The sequence below is a fragment of the Fukomys damarensis genome, unplaced genomic scaffold (genome assembly GCF_012274545.1).
Source record: "Fukomys damarensis isolate Sample0158 unplaced genomic scaffold, DMR_v1.0_HiC HiC_scaffold_29, whole genome shotgun sequence".
Taxonomy (NCBI): Eukaryota; Metazoa; Chordata; class Mammalia; order Rodentia; family Bathyergidae; genus Fukomys; species Fukomys damarensis.
This window is the reverse complement of record NW_022900941.1, coordinates 16715882-16730026: the sequence shown is the minus strand read 5'-3', so window position 1 is coordinate 16730026 and position 14145 is coordinate 16715882. Positions and strand designations below refer to the sequence as shown.

General features: G+C 43.6%; 1 protein-coding gene across 1 annotated transcript in view; it reads right to left on the bottom strand.

Moving 5' to 3' along the window:
- Window positions 1–14145, bottom strand: part of Mgat5 (alpha-1,6-mannosylglycoprotein 6-beta-N-acetylglucosaminyltransferase) — a 308365-nt gene that overhangs the window by 288772 nt on the left and 5448 nt on the right. The window contains exon 2 of the mRNA XM_019204841.2: window positions 12054–12114. The gene's annotated coding sequence lies outside the window, so the exon portion shown is untranslated. The remainder of the gene's footprint in view (window positions 1–12053; window positions 12115–14145) is intronic.

Sequence of the window (14145 nt, the reverse complement as noted above, 5' to 3'; positions counted from 1 at the left end):
CTGCTAGGAGCCAAGATACTGGGAGCTTTGTATAAGTGATACAACAGAACAATACCTCTTTGAGGTATGTATTACTACTCATACAGAAGAAAATGAGGCTCAGAAAGTTAAATATCTCATACACATGACCCCCCCACACACATATTTTTTAACCTGTTGTCTTTATTTGCAGGTAAATTGTTCAAAAATGTTTTCGTGAATTAATGCCACAGACTCAGTTTACATTCAAAAAGTAAACATCAGACGACTTCAGCACCCCCACACAGAAATCGCACTGACCATCCAAGTACAACACCCACAAAGGAGGTAGGACAAAAAGGTGCTGAATGTGACACACACAAGCAAGGCTGGCAATGCCAAAGTAGGTGACTCCTATCTTCACACAGATGTGTTAGACTCCCAAGTCTGGAGCATACCATATCACATGAATAATGAAACATTTGCAGCCACACAGACATAATTTCACAAGATGTGAAAGCCATAGGCATGTCATGTTCCTTAAAAAGAAAAAAACTTTCCTCCCTACTTTCAGCTCCAACTCTCCTAAATCTTCTTGAATCCCAAAATGAAAAACAATTTCACAATTCTATGCTATCTATATAAATTGTTTAATGTCCATTAGAAAGAATAGCCTTGTGTCTCCCCTCACAAACAAGCTTGCCTAACTAAGACCTCCATCCAAGTCGTAGCACCAAATACAGCGATAGGTCACCTCTGGCCACTGGCTTGAACAGTGCTGTTCAATGACAGCCACTTGTCACACATGACCATTTACATTAAAATTAATTAAGCCTAAGGGGCCAGGGCCTACCTCACAAGCCCAAGTTCCTAAGTTCATCCCCGGTACCAGGAAAAAAAAAAGTAATTAAATCTAAAATTCTATCCCTCAGATGCACTAGTCAAGAACTGAATGGCCATATATGACCAGTGGTTACAACTCAGGATAGGATAACTAAAGAACATCTCCTTTATCAAGTCAAGTTCTATGGGATAGTACTGGTGTAGAGATATTTCAGGACTACATGTTTTATATTTACCAATACCATGCAGGACGACAGATAATCTTCCATAGAACCAATAAAGAGCTTTGTGCCCATGTGTCTTGAGGGCTTATCCTTTAAGAAATAGGTCACACAGCAAACTTATAAATGATCTTACAAACATGCAAACGAAGCAACTGGCCAGCCTCAGAACAGAAAGGATCAGAACAGAGAGACACAAAGAAGCAGTCGTCATAAGCCTCCATTCAAGAAGGATGTAAGCTGATATAACTGGAGTTTATTGCACTCTGGAGCACCAATAACAGACACATGCAGGCCTCACCTCACCACAGGTCTTTCCAGGTGAAAGAAGCTAATCTTGAAAAAAACAGAAACAAAGTGTTGGGAGAACAGAGGGGTTGAAGGGAGGGCAGGGGAATGGGGAAAAATAAGAATATCATGTCCTGGTACAAACTCCCAATGATAAATACCATATTGTATACCCAAAATGTACCAACAAACTTAATGAATAAAAAAGATTTAAAAAAAAAACTCAAGTGAGTAAAAAAAAAAAAAGCCAATCTCTACAATACTTCCTTAGCAAGACAAAGTCCTCAAATTTAATCTCTTGTTTCTAATTATTATTATTATTTGGTGTGAGGGGCTACCAGGGATGGAACTCAGGACCTTGCGCTTGCGAGACAGGCAGCAGAACCACTGAGCTAAATCCTCAGCCCTCTAGTTTCTAATTATTAAAGAAAACAACATTAGAAAAACAACTCTCACATCACTGTATTTCCTACCAACCATACTCACTAAATTACTTCACTAAAGTTGTAGTACGAAAGGTAGGCATAGCGGTGTATACCTATAATCCCAGCCCTCACTTGGGAGGGTGAAGCAGGAGTTTGCTGCAGTCTGTGATCAGCTTGGGCTACAGCAGTGAGTTCAAGGCCAGCCTAAAGTGAATAGTGAGACTATCTCAGAAAATGAAGACATTTTTAAATTAAAAAGTTGAAATAAGAAACCAGCTTTTATTTTTATTAATAATGACCATCTATCAGTATGTAATGTATACAATTATGGTCAATCAAAAACAAAATGAACTTTTAAGAAATTAAAATAAACAATTTCCAGAAAGTAATAACCTAAAAAACATTTGAATATGACTCCGATGGGAGAAAGGATCCTAAACTAAGTGTTGGTTACTGCTGGACTAGAACAGCAAGGTGGAACGACAGAGCTGTAAAGAAACAAGTCACTGGTCTGACCGTGGACTGTTAGAGCTGCAGGTTCTGCGCACATGGCATTTCTTCCTTCTTTGTGTTATTCACTGCTCTCCCTACTTCTCCTGCCCTCTGGCTTGCTCAGCAGAAACCACTCGTCATCAAGCCAAACTTCACGGCCACCAGCACTAGTCTCTACAGTGATAAAACCCGTATCACAATGCCATCTTCACCCACTGCGACCCTTTATGAAACCTTGGCAATCCCCTGACAGTGCCAGACTCAAACTGGCACGCAGGTCAGACTTGGGCATCCCTCACCAGATGGTAAGATAATGGATGGGAACTCTGTAGAAGTGGGACAAGAGGCCTAAGGGAAGAGTTTTCCAATTTAAAAAATGCAAATGAATCCTTCTGGGCATCAGGTGGGGAGAATTAAACACACTCCTCTTAAGGGCCTGTCATCAAAGTCATCTAATCTTGCTTGGATCACTGTTGCTCTCTCCTCTCTCAGTATTCGATTCAATCACATCAGTGAGATCAGTGAGATCTCTTCTCAGCATTACTCACCTTGGCTTAAGGATGCTGGCCAGCTGACTTTACTAATAACCCTGATGAGCGTGTCCCTGCCTTAACCATTTCCAACTCAGTAGCCCAGTCACTTCCTCCTTGGCAGGTCTTTCTCCAGCCTCCTCTCCTATTTTTTCACACCCTCCCCACAACATCTGCTAGATGAGCCCTGAAGTGCCCTACACCCATATCTCTGCTTCAGTAAGGAAGCTCTAGCATCACCAGCTCCAAAAGTCACATCCTAGCCTCTACAGACTATGGATGCTAGGACTACTCTGCTCACTTCCATGGGTCTGAGACAGAATCTCCCTCTGTCATGATTTTCCCTGCATCAATGTATCCCCTACTCTTCAAGGGCTTAAACTCAGTTTACCCCTGTGCAACTCAAACATCTCTGGGACATCTTCCTTCCTGGGTGTGGCAACTCCCTAACCAGACTGTCAGCTCCCCAGGGCGGGCCATGTCATACACTTTTCAGTGTCTCTAAAGGGCATTTCAGATACAGGCTCTTATACAAAGCCAGCACTCCAAATATTAAACAACTCACTAACACTATGGCTTCTAGTCATGCTCCTAAACTCATTATTCTAACAGTAGCGACTTGGACCACAAAGGTCATCCCACTTCAATAAAATTTGCAAAGCACTTTAACATCTCTAAACCTCATTTCATCATCTGTGTAACAGCTGTAATGTACTCCACATGGTCCTCAGGGTGAAGGACGTAATGCTAAAGCACTTAACACATGGTGCTTCATATGCAGCAGACATTCAATAAAAATGCTGCCTTACTCCTCTTCCTCCTGTTATTAAGTCTCCTTAAGGGAACGATTCAGCATAGTAGAACTCATGTGTTTGGGAACTGTGTCAAGCTCTATTCAAATCCTAGCTATGGGACCGTGGGGAAAGTATTCAACCACTCAGCAACAGAAGTCATGTGTCACTTAATGAGGGAAATATCTTCTGAGAAAAGTACCAGCAGGCTGTTTCATCCCATGAGTGTACTAATATGACCTGAAGTGACTATGACATCACTGGGCTATATAGTTTTATTGTTACACCGCTGTAAAAATGCACACTGTGGTTGACCTGGTACCACAGGGTATATGACTCTGTTTAACTGTAAAGGGGGAATACTAATCTCAAAGCATTAGTCTAAATATCAAGTAAGGAAGTATACACAAAGTTCTCAATACACTGCAACTCAATTTGCAGCAATTACTAAAATATGACTTTAATTAAAAGGCCCAACACAACTGGAAAGGAAAAATTCTCTTGCTGTCCTCCCTCACATGCCTTGCCACCTCCTCCCAGTCAAATTCTCAAGGCCAGTCCCCCAACCAGGCCAGAGCCATTTCAGGTGACAATCTCCTGCCTGTCAGCAAAACGCCCCAAAACTCAGAGTACAAAAAACTACATTGAGAGAGCTATGAGGAGACCCATCCCTCTAAGGGAAATGCATGCACCTTCACTGCTATCACTTCATCAGTCTCCAAATATTCATATCACACATATTTTACACTTAATACTAGCAAGATCTTTTCTAAAAAGACACACTGATACTCCTGGTTCTTTTTTTTTTTTTTTTTTTTAAACAAATCTGACTGAAACCATCCTAACAACCAAAAAAAGAAGCTCAAAGTGAAACAAAAATCAGAAATTTGAAATAGATACTCAAACAAGTAGATAAAATGTTGACAACTCCATAAAGGCAGCCTCGACCAGGATCACACTCTTAATGGGAAAAAAAAATAAACTTTACTCTGGTGGACCAATTTGCGAGTTTTTGAAAACTGTAAGGGGGAGTCAGAACAGAAGAGATTCCGGAGGTTCCTATTCCCCCCCATCTCAGGGGCCTCAGACTTCTGCCTCCTCCAAACTGGAGTCCAGGGCCCAGGAGGCCAACAGAGGAACTCTTGGCTCAGGTCCCTCTGCTGCAGATCCGGGCTGGAGGGCAAGTGGCCAGCATTCAGAAGTTAAATGAGTTACTAGGTAACAATGTTTCCACCAGAAAAATGTATCTTCTAATCCATGGTCTGACTCCACAAAGCTGAAAAAAATGATTTCCCTTCCTTCCCAACACTCCCAAACCCAACACAGCCAGGCGAGGTACTGGTGAGCACCCGCTGGGCAGACAGAACTTTACCCTGGCCCTGCTCAGTCAGCTAAGGCAAAGACAGTCATTTTCTCCTGAAGGAGGGAAAGGAAGACTTGTTGGAGCCGGTGGTGCAGGGGAGTGAGTATGTCCTTCACAAGAGCCTGGAAACTATAAAAAGCTACAGGCTTACCGATGGTCCCCAACGCCCACACAGCTAGCTCTGCGCCACCACACTTCCTCACCAGCTTCCACAACTCCAGCTTTCCTCACTCCCGCCTGGAGGCTGGCACATTTTCTTTGGTAAAAACACTTAAGACCACTCACCGGACACTCCTAGAAGCTCCTACCCCAGTCCACGAGAAGGGTCAGGTGACACTAATGCTCACACCAGAGCAGCAGCTGGCATTACTGGATGCCCATGAACCAATCAGTTCCGTCGGAGCAACTTTTACCACAAACCCCTTTCAGTAGTTACCCCATTAATCTCATCTGCAGATGAAGCAGAGCTAAAGCAGCCAGCACAGCTGAGAGGTGAAGTTACAGTAACTCTCACAGTCCCAGCCAAGAAGGGAAAAACCAGGATGTAAACCCAGCTGTCCAACTGCAGCCCTCTCCCACCTGGCCACTCTGGGAGTCAGAATGCTCTCTTATATGCCACAAACCATCTTCAGGGGCTGGGGGAGACTAGTTAGACCAGCTGTGTCCACCTAACGCTGGGCCCCATCTTTCCCGCTCCCCCGCAACCTCTACCACAGCTACACACAACCTCCTTACACCATCCCACACCAGTGCCTCCTGCAAGCCAGGCTACAATGTGCAGGTGGGGAAACTAAGGCTTCCTTTCACCCAGGGCTGCACCACCACCCTACTCAGGCAGATGTGTTTCTTGATTTGTTTGGTATAAATCTACCCTCTTTTAGGAAATACGGCAGTGTGATGCTCAGCAATCTGTATTTGCCCTCTCCAGATAACTCAGATGTAATTTAAAAACCACTCTTCTCCAGAGCCATCATTTTCAGACTTAGGAGAAAGATATTAGAATCTCTGAAAGAGCTTCTAAAAAGATATGTCACAATAACAACAAACAAGACAAGCCCAGGGAGGGCATCCAGAGTGAGGAAAGGAGCAGAGTCATTCTCAGGGCTGAGTCTTTATCCTCCCCCACAAACTGGTTTATTATGCAGATGGTTAAATTAGGTCATGTGAAAGTGGATTGTAAAACTGCAAAGCCTACTCCAAATGTTTGGTGTTCGTGTGTAACTAGAAGGAACACAACTGTCCATCTCTTATAAGCTGGCATAAAGCATCAGCCACCTTCCTGTCTAAGCAACCCTGTCATCCTTCCAATGAGTTAACATCCCCACCTCCAGAGACTCATTTAGCAGGCTCGTTGAAAAAGAGAGGAGGAAAAGGGAATGGGGAGGGAGGAAGGAAGGACTCCTAGGGGCTTTTACAGGACACTATGATGGGAATATGGGCTTTCCCTAACTTCAGTCTTATGTGAAAGCACGATACCGCTATGGAAACCAAGAAGTTAACACTGGTATGATACAAACTTTATTCAGATTCTACAAGTCTTCACTAGTATTTTATCTTCCCCAAACCCCTTTGAGGTAGGAACCGTTCTAATTACCATATGAAGGAAAGTGCTGAGGCCTAATACTGTATGACTCCATCACTTGCTCACTGTGAAATAGCCAAGACTAGCAAAGCTTGCATTTGAGCTCAGTTCCACCATATGTGGAGGCTCTATTCTACCCCAGCACACTAAGCTCCTGTAGATGTTGCTATCCCTATTTTAAGGAGCAAGAAACCCTGACATAAAACTATTTACCTGGAGGCACAATGACGACATGAAAGCTGGATGTGTATCACGCCAAGGGCAATTCCACAATGCAGTGACATCACCAGCTTCCTATGTGACACGTGAGATAAGGAACCCCACACCCCACGGAGCCCATGAAGGGCTCTTGACACCCAGGAAGGATGTCAGAGGCTGATAGGGAGGGAAGGATGACATGCTTGGAGACAACCTATCTTAGGGCCACTGGCAAGCCAAAGAGCTCTCAAGCGGAAAGAAAGAGTCCTTGACAAGAAGTTTTAAAGGAACACATTGCCATCAATGGCTGGCCTAAGCCACAGTTGCCATCAATGGCCAACCAGGATCCTTGCTTTGAATTTTTACAGCATGGTTAAAAGGAGCACTTTAAAAACGTTCTCCTTCCTGGGGATTCTGTACCTCAATCCTTTGTAGCCCCCAATTTTACCATATGAACAACAAAAAAAGTAAGAGTTTTCAGAACAAGCTCACACAATGGCACAGGATGAGTGGGAGGAAGGAAAAGACAAGCTCACAAGCTCACATGTTGGCTTATAATAGGCCACACGTATGGTTTTCCTCCACCTTTTACTGTATTTCCTGGTTGGCATTCCACAAGCTAGCAGGCCACAGGGCAAGACATTTTGTACTGTGAGACTAATTGTTCTGTTCCTTCTTCTCAATGTTTGGTGCATTCTCCAGACCAGAAGCATGGCATCTTTGGGGACTCATTAGAAATGCAATTTCTTGGGCTGCTCACGAGGCATACAGTAATACATCATGAACTCTAGGCATGGGCTCACCAAGCTGTGTTTTAACAAGCCCTTCAGGTGTTTCTGATGCCTGGCACAGTGTAAGAAGCCCTTACTCATGGCTGACCTACGATACAGAAATGTATTCAGAACGGTCCCTCTGTAAATAAACATTACAGTACATGGGTCCAGGTGCCCATCTAGAAGAGAGGGGAATCCATTCTTCCACACAGGGGGTAGTGCAGGCCTGGCTCATTCTACTCATGGTATTCATGGAGCTTGCAGTGCAGGAGAGCCTAAAGATTCCAGCCAAAAAAGCCTACATATAAGTAAACAATTACACACTGTGGCAAACACTCAGAGAATGTTGAGAATCAGCTTTCACCTTAGGGGCCAAAGGGCCTCGCTGTGGAAAATGTCAGTTAATCTAAGATATGAAGTTGGCCAGGCAAAGAGAGAAGGAAATAAATACTCTCAGTCCAGGCAAAGCTTGTGCAAAGGCCATGTAGCAAGCAGGAGGGAGCTTGGTGTTTTGGAGATACTGTTGTTAAGAAGCCAGGTTGCATCAGGTATGGTGGCACACACCTGTAATCCCAGCACTCTGGCAGGCTGAGGCAAGAGGATCACAATCTACAGTCCTACCTAGGCAACTTGACAAGATCTTGTCTCAAAAAAAAAAAAAAATAAAATAAAAAAATGCAGGGAGGGCTGGGGATATAGCCTAGTGCAAAGGCCCTGGGTTCTATCTCCAGTACCAAAAAAAAAAGAGGAGAGAGAAGGAGGAGAGGAGGAGGAGGAGGAAGAGGAGAAGCTACCACTAGCAGAAGCAGCCAGGGTAGCTGAAAAAGAGGAGGAGGCAAAAGTTTCAAAGAATAAACTGGAAACAGCACCTGGCCTTGTTGCGTGCAAAGGCCTCACAGGTGTGATTACGTCTACGTCAGAAACTTAGTTTAACAAGGCTATTTCCAAATCTGCAGCAGGGTGAAGAAGACAAGGAAAGTGGTCTAGTTTGCATTTCCAAACCACTGAAGGTGCAGAAAGGAAAAAGGAGTGGCAACAGAGACCACTGCATCTTCTAGGCAAGAAATGGCAGGGCCCAGGCCAAGGTAGTGACAGCAGAGATAGGCAAGCAACAGAAGTGCCTGGGTGGCAGAGGAAGAGTGGACTGTTCCAGGGACTGCTTTGCACATACTAAGTCCCCTGACCATGGCCAAAGAACACAGCTTAACACATCTTCTCTGGAGAACAAGGATAAGGACTGAAAAAGGTTCCTGGAGGGCCAACCCAAAACAGCACTGCAACTGTGACAGAAACAGCCGCACGTGGCCTCTTTGGTTTAAGCAGTGTGTTACCTTCTGCAGAAGAGCATCTGCAGGGAAAAAGTCTGCTCTTTATGTAGAACAGATGCCCTTACGACTAGAAGAGGTCATGGGTGGCCCTCAAAGCACTGACCAGAGTGAAACTTAGATGGAACAAGTTACTTCTAGCCTGTTAACAAGCACTCTCTCTTTAATTACCTTCCTTGACTGCCTCACCGCTCATTACAGGGAGGAAGACAGCATATTTGTCAGAATGGCCTCAATTCTTAGGAAAGTCCTACCTTTGGTAAAGTGGTGTTGGGAGGGTCCACATGTTAAACTATTTCCTTGGGTTAGATTTGGAGTCTAAGTATGGTCTCTATCACCTGTTAAATAACAAGTGTGTGTGTGCTGAGAGGGATGGAACTGCACCCCACTTATCCTGCAGAGCTTAAGAATCAATGCTACTAGCAGATGTGTGCTAGAGGTGTCTACACCTCCGAAGCAATCAGTGGAGCCACTGGGCCTAATCAGCTGACAGCAATAACCATGGCTGAGCTGTTCCCCCTCCCCATGATGATCCATGCATGCTTAGTCACAGCATGGACAAGCCAGATGTAAAGCCAGCAGGCTTCAGAGATCATGGAGGTAGAAAGTAGGCAGGAGTACACTTCCTTCTATATGGAAGTCAAAGTCCCACTTATACTATAGTTGTGATTAAGGCCACCCAGATTTTGGAGCCGTGAAAAGCTTCATCACAAAAGGTTACAGAAACAGTAAAGAACCCTCTGAAATGCTCTCCTGACTGTCCATTTTCCCGCCACTCTTCTCTCCCGTGTTCCCTTTTCCTGCATTCACTGCCTTAACTGGCCACAAAGTCTGTACTGTAAACTGAAATTGTAAAAACCTGGTGAGTAAATGTTCCGACTCCCCCCGTGTTTACCTAAGTACTAAAATAAACATTTCTTATTAAGTAAGGCTCTGGGTCTTTTTTCCCAATAGGATACAAAAGCCTAAAAAAGGGCAGTGATAGGCCTGTCCCTGCCCCACTGGAAGGGGTCAGGAGGCTTCTAACACAACAAGGGAGTAAAAGGTCCAGGTGGGAGGTGAGTGGGAAGGGACAGGACAGAATGGTACAGGATGAAAGGGAACATCTCTCCGGGCCTCAAACCCCACAGCACAGAGCCTTCTATCCCCGGGAACTATAAGCAACAGTTAACATATCATACAGCAAAGACTTGAAGGCTGAAGAAATAGTCATCTGCTCTAAGCAAATAGCCCTCGAGTGGCCTGCAAGACGCTGAGTGAGTGGCTTAATCACCCAGCAGGGTCTAGCAGGCTGTCTCCTGGGAGACAGCAAGCCAGTAAATGGAAAGCATTATCATTCATAACAGGATTAATAACAACACAGGCTGGAAACAGACACCACTGGATTACTTCTCCAACCTCTTTAAGGAGACCACTGATTTGGATGGAGATTTTTATTTCTTTGTTTTTAAACAAGTCAACCTCTCCCACCATGTAACACCAGGAACCATCACCAGAGAAATCTTTTCTTGTATAGCATCTGTCCTGCCAGGACAGCCTGCCTGAAGAATGGAGGTCAAAACAGTCAGCCAGAATGTCTAGAAGGAATTTTACAATTCAGAATAAACAGGAAAAAAGAAAGGAAGAAAGAAAGAAAAAGCACTTTTCAAAAGGCTTAAGGGGATCAATAATTCCAGTTGCAGTATTTCCTAAGCTATGCTTCTGGAACCACTTTGAATGCTGGTAAAAAAAATTGAGGACTCTATGCCTAAGGTGGGGTTGCCCAGAGATCTCCCTTTTTAATAAGCTCTCTGGGTCCTTTTTATGCAACTGAGGTTGGTGAAGCCCTGCTGTATTTTATTAAGGCACTGCTGATACACAGGTGAAGTCAGAGAATGATTCGTACATTTAAAATTAAGACAGACACTTTAGAGATTAACATAGTTTTACCTCAGGCAGCGTGGTGGCGCACACCTGTAATCCCAGCACTCCAGAGGCTGAAGCAGGAGGATCACTGTGAGCTCGAGACCAGCCTGGGCTACATAGTGAGTTCCAGGTCAGTCTCAACTACATAGTGAGACCCTGTCTCAAAACCTCCCCCCACAAAAAAAAAAAACAAAAAAAAGCAGTTTTACCTCACTTATTAATTGTGTCTTTGGCACTCCAAATTTTTCAAGAATTCATTATTTAAAAACATTAAAAACACATTAGTATACTCCTTTTCTTTTCCTTTGATGAAGTATCTACAAACGATCAGTGACCTGAAAAGATCAACATTTGGTGACAGACAAGTTGTCACCCTGGCAGTGAGCCAGAGCTCCGTACTCAACAACCAGCCCTCCCAAGCCTCAGTCACATCTTACTGGCTTTTTAATTATTCAAAAGATAAGCACAACTGTACCTTGAACTTTTCTAAATCACAGTATAAGAAGGCTTCGAGGCTACAGGGATCAAAGTGTATAGGTGCAATATCCCTTATCCAAAATGCTTGGGACCAGAATGTTTCTTTTTAAATTCTGGAATAGTTGCATGTGCTGTAACATAATGAGAAATCTTGGGGATGGGACCATGTCTAAACACAAAATTCATTCAGGCTTCATATACACCTTACACACACAGCCTGAAGATAATTCTGCACAATACTTTTCACGTCCCTGCATTCTGTGACCTGTCACATGAGGTCAAGTGTGGAGTTTTCCACTGGGAGCATCGTGTTAGCGCTCAGAAAGTTTCTGATTTTTGAGCATTTTGGATTCTCGAGACTATAGATATTCAACTCTGTACAGAGCAAAAGACAACAAAATGTGGATTTGGCAAGATCCTGCTGGAACAACCTCAGACTCAGACATCTAATACTCTCCCCTGCTGACGTCTCAGAATCTCTCAGAGATACACAAAACCACGCGGCTGGCACTTCAGAAATCAGGATGGAGATTCCTTGAGAAACTAAAGATAGAAATTCCATTTGACCCAGCTATTCCCCTTCTGTCTTAGTCACTTTTCTCACTGCTGGGACAAAAATACCCAACACCCACAAGTTAATGGAGGAAAGGTTTATGTTAGCTCATCGTTCATAGAGGTTTCAGTTGTTAGCTGGCCCCAAGGTAGGGCAGCACAGCAGAGAAGAAACAGTGCATGGCAGGACAGGCACAATGCAGCAAACAAAAGCCTTCCAGACTTTTATCCTAACCGGGTTAACAAGCCTATTGGGTGGTGCTACCGACACAGAGGACAGATCTTCTCATCCACACCTACAGAAGACCAGATAGGAAGCATGAGGCCTACCTGGCATCCTCCTCCTCAGTGAGCGCTGGGAAGAAACAGGGCATTCAAGCTTGCTAACACACTGCAGGAAGAAGCAAAAACACCTGAGGTTAAGTGATTTACCTGGAGAAGTACAGTGGAAGGTGGGAGACAGATGATCCTGTGGAACTCTAACTGCTTCTACCCGTGTCTGAGTGAATAAAGTCAAGGTGCACCAGTCATGTGGGGCTCTATGTCGAAGGGAGATGTGAACCCCTTCCTTGGCCCCTCAGATTTTAACTTGTTTCTGTGTCTCTTTATTTTTCATCTTTGTCACCTCTTGGTCAGGTTCCAGCTCAGCTTGTAGGCTAGTTCCTACACACACCCAAAACTATGCTGACTCAATCAGTGGATTAACTTACTTATCACAAACCCCAAATCCAGCATCACACTCCTCATGATCCAACCACCCAAAAGCCTAACCTATGAGCAAATGAGGCCTTGAGGGAATATCTCGATACAAGTCATAACACCATCTTAAGTATCGTCCCAAGAAAATTTAAAACACATTACAGTGATACATGTGTGTGTTTACAGAATCATGTTTTTAGCTATATTAATAGATAAATCTTGGAAGTGGCCTATATAGGTGAATGGATAAAGAAAATATAATATATACAATGGAGTACTACTCTGCTAGAAAGATACTTTTGAGTTATTTGTCGAAAAATGGATACACCTTGAGACCATCACGTCAAATAAAATAAATCACACAGCCTTTAATATTGCATAAATTTCTCACATATGAGAAACCCAAAATATAAATTAAGAGCAAAATGAATAACAAATAATAGAATACAGAGATAGATCTTTTGCAGGAAAGGAAGGGGTCCAAAAAAGGAAGGGTAGGGAAGGGAGGGATGAAAACAGAATTAAGGTGTGCTACGTACTTGTACCAACTCCCCATGACGAATGTAACCACTATGTACTGAAAACATGTACTAATAAAAATTAAAACTTAAAAACCCATGGTGTTGAAAGCAGAAGACATCTGTCACAGAACCTGGAAGGTACAACCCAGTGATGGTGAACCTTTTAGAGCTTTCAATGATAACAGTCAACTGCAGCACTTGTGCCATAGGTCTGCCACCACTGGCACAGCCCATCACCGACCCCACCACCTGAAGTGCCCGTGTCTTCATAGTTTATAACTATTTATATTAAGATAAGCATTATTATACTGTATCATGTTTGTGCTATAAGGTGATCAGTTCTTACATGTAAACAGTGAAAATTCTCTATGGTGTTGCTAAACCTGGGTGATACAATCTTTCACTTTAAGTCTTACAGGAAGACTTAAATGACAGAATTTGGCCGTTGGTCTCTTGAGCTCTCAGAAGCCCAACCTGTAGGGCAAACCAATGAAGCTAATTCAACACTACAGTGGCCTACTATAGATCTGCCAAAGACGACACTGGAAATCTACAGGCACGGGTGTCAGGAGAGAAAAAAAGAGCAGTTCCCAAATTAACCTTTGCTTTACTGGTAGTGCTTTGGCCTCCTGCCTAGCCTGGCACTTCCTACAGTCCTGATATCTGACAGTCTCCAAGTGGTCTAGCTGGTTATTCTGTTTAGTTTACATCTCTTGGGCTTTTCCTTGGTTAGGCCAATCAGAAACTCAGTGGAGGACTGGAGAAAGGAGGAGAGAGGTCAAAGTATCTCTTGCCAGCTCTTTCCCCTTGAGAGCAATCGTGCTTCCTTGACTACCACTGGGCAGCCCTTCTTCCCTAGTTCCGGATCTCACTGGATTCCAGGGACTCTCCTTCCTCCCCTTACTGCTTGGTCCAGAATATGGGTTTACCACTGTTGTTAGGATGCCTTTGTGGATCTCCGATTCCAGCCAGCATCCCTGTACCTATTTCTTCTACTAGTCTTCATTCCAACCACCTTGAGTGAATTCTATTTTCTACCACTAACTGATACTGATTCTCATTTTATTTGTAGTTGCTTTTGCAAGTGAAAGTTAAATACATAAATGTGAAAAAAAATAAATAAATACATAAATGTGGGTCTACAAGAAGGTAGAGTTATGTTTAAGAGTTCCCTAATCTGGTTTTTTTTTTTTTTTTTTTTT